A 2,500-nucleotide genomic window follows, 5' to 3' on the forward strand; every position below is an offset into this window, starting at 1 on the left:
TCGAGATTAAAGAAGGAAAAATAAAACAAGGATAGAGAAAATAGTGAAATTGTAGAAGAAAAATAAATGGATTAGAGGAAAAGAGGTGTGAGTCGATCATTGTATTGCTCAAGATCGCCCTTGATAAATTGAGATAGAGCGTCTTAGCGGAAATAGAAAGAAAGAAAAAAAGAGAAAATAGATAGCCCTGTATTTTTTTATGATATTTCTTTGTTCGTGCGAGTGCCACCATTTGTGACTAGGCACAGAAAGAAGTGAGAGGAAAAGAGTGCGGTGCCACAAAGGATGTTGTCCTTGTTGTTGGATGTGTAGGGTCAACAAAGAGTGACGACGACGCCAGAGGGAAGATGGCGGTCAAGGATACGCGCTTCGTGTTCTACCGGCCCATCAGAGTGCCGAACTACAGGGCCAGTCTCTATAGCAGGTGAGTGCCACGCCGGTCTGGCCTTTCCAAGGGCTGGCAGATTTGCTGATGTTTTTGTTTAAGTTGTTGGAGTTTAGCAATATTTTTGTTATTAATCTTGTTATTATTATTGTTATTATTATTATCATTATTATTATTATTATTACTATTATTATTATTATTGTTGTTGTTGTTGTTATTTATATTATTGTTATCATCATTTTTATTTTCATTAATTTTATTATTTTTTATCGTTATTTTTCAACTTTATCGCTATTGCCATGATTTATTGTGTTGTTATTAATGGTGTCTTGGCTGCTGTTTTTATCGTTGGTTTTGTTTTTGTTATCGTTTTTCTCACTTCCGTTTCCTTTTCTTCTTTCTTTCCTCTGCGCCATTGGCTCTTTTGTCTCGTTTTGGTTTCGGCTTCACGTTGGTTTCCGGTTGTCAGGGTTATTGTTTTTCTTTTTGTATCGCCTCTTTCTTTTTATATTTTATGTGTATTTGTTTTCTCTCTCGCTCTTGCTCGCTCGTTTTCTCTTTCTCTCTCTCTCTCTCTCAATCGCTTCTTCCTCTTTCTCTCTCTCTCACTCTCACTCTACTCTCCTCTCTCTCCTCTCTCCCCCCCCCCCTCCTCTCCACTCTCGTCTCTCATCATCTCTCTCTCTCTCTCTCCTCTCTCTTCTCCTCTCCTCTCGTCACTCACTCTCTCTCTCGGTCTCCTTCTCTCTCTCTCTCTCTCTCCTCTCTCTCCTCTCTCTCTCTCTCCTCTCTCTCTCTCTCTCCCCCCCCCCCCTCTCTCTCTCTCTTCTCTCTCTCTCTCTCTCTCTCTCTCTCTCTCTCTCTCTCTCTCTCTCTCTCTCTCTCTCTCTCTCTCTCTCTCTCTCTCTCTCTCTCTCTCTCTCTATCTCTCCCTCTCTCCCTCTCTCTCCCTCATTTCTCTCTTTCTCTCTGAGTGTTTGCTAGTATGATTGTGCGTGAGAATGGTAGAGGGGATGAGGGATGAGAGAAAGAGAGGGGGAGGAGAAAGAGTGGGAGGCGGGGTTAATATGCATGTGTGTATGACAGGCAGACAGGCAGACAGAACAAGCATCTTCGTTCACAGATAATGGGGATAGCATCACAGCAGGATTGCCCCGGTGCGGTCCCCCCGAGGCTGTCTGGCTGGCTGGCTGCGGCTCTGGAAAACCGCCGGTCCTTTGGAAGTCGTAGATTTGGATTAAAACAGGATCTGGATTTAGAGCAGTAGTGGGGAAGGAGGAGGAGGAGGAGGAGGAGGACAAAGGCGAAATAGAAGAAAAGGAAAGAGAAAGAGGGAGAAGAGGAATGAATGAGGGAGAGAAAGGGGGGAGAGGGAAGGGGGGTGTTCGCTGGTCCGAACGGCCCGAAGAAACGTTCCTTGTCGCCAATACTACGTTCGGCTTTTAGGAATCATTTTTATGTGTTTGTGTCTCTGGAAGCGAACCAAAACCTTACTTTTTGGGTTGTGGGGAGGAATGGAAGGGAATGGATTGGAGTCATACAAAGGGGGGGGGGAGAAGGAGAGAGTGAGAGTGAGAGTGAGAGCAAGGCACACACACGAACACACACGCGAACACACACACGAACACACACACACACACACACACACACACACACACACACACACACACACACACACACACACACACACACACACACACACACACACAGTAGAGACAGAGAGAGGAAAGACGGAAACAGAGAAAGATGGAGGATGAAGGAAGGTGCACACAGGCAGACAGGGTGAATTAGATATACGATGCTCTGGAAAGTGAATGATTCGAATAGAGTGAAAGGAAGATCAAAGAGATAGAATGGAGCAGAGGGAAGAGAAAGAGAGGAGAGAACAAGAGGCAAAAAGAGGGGAAGAGAAAGAAGAGGAGACAAGACACTTGGTCACGATAATGGCAAGGGGAAAGAATAAGCGTTGAGCCGGGCGAGTTAGTGGAATGGGGAGGAGGTGGAGAAGTAGCAAGAGAGAGGGAGAACAAGAGGGAGAGAGGTTGCAAGAGAGAGGGATAGATAAAGAGAGGAAGAGAGGGGGGGGAGAAGGAGAGTGAAAGTTAGAAGAGAGAA

General features: G+C 45.2%; 1 protein-coding gene across 5 annotated transcripts in view; it reads left to right on the forward strand.

The window, feature by feature from the left end:
* LOC122251965 (uncharacterized) overlaps positions 1–2,500 on the forward strand; it is a 224,067-nt gene that overhangs the window by 31,480 nt on the left and 190,087 nt on the right. For 4 of the 5 annotated variants that reach the window (XR_015192328.1, XR_015192327.1, XR_006223124.2 and 1 more), the window contains exon 2: positions 1–424. This exon is cut by the window's left edge and continues 97 nt beyond it. The exons of the other annotated variant lie outside the window; for it this stretch is intronic. The gene's annotated coding sequence lies outside the window, so the exon portion shown is untranslated. The remainder of the gene's footprint in view (positions 425–2,500) is intronic. 5 annotated transcript variants of the gene reach the window in all.

Source organism: Penaeus japonicus, unplaced genomic scaffold, assembly GCF_977035675.1.
Source record: "Penaeus japonicus unplaced genomic scaffold, GWHDUDI00000001_assembly GWHDUDI00000026, whole genome shotgun sequence".
NCBI lineage: Eukaryota > Metazoa > Arthropoda > Malacostraca > Decapoda > Penaeidae > Penaeus > Penaeus japonicus.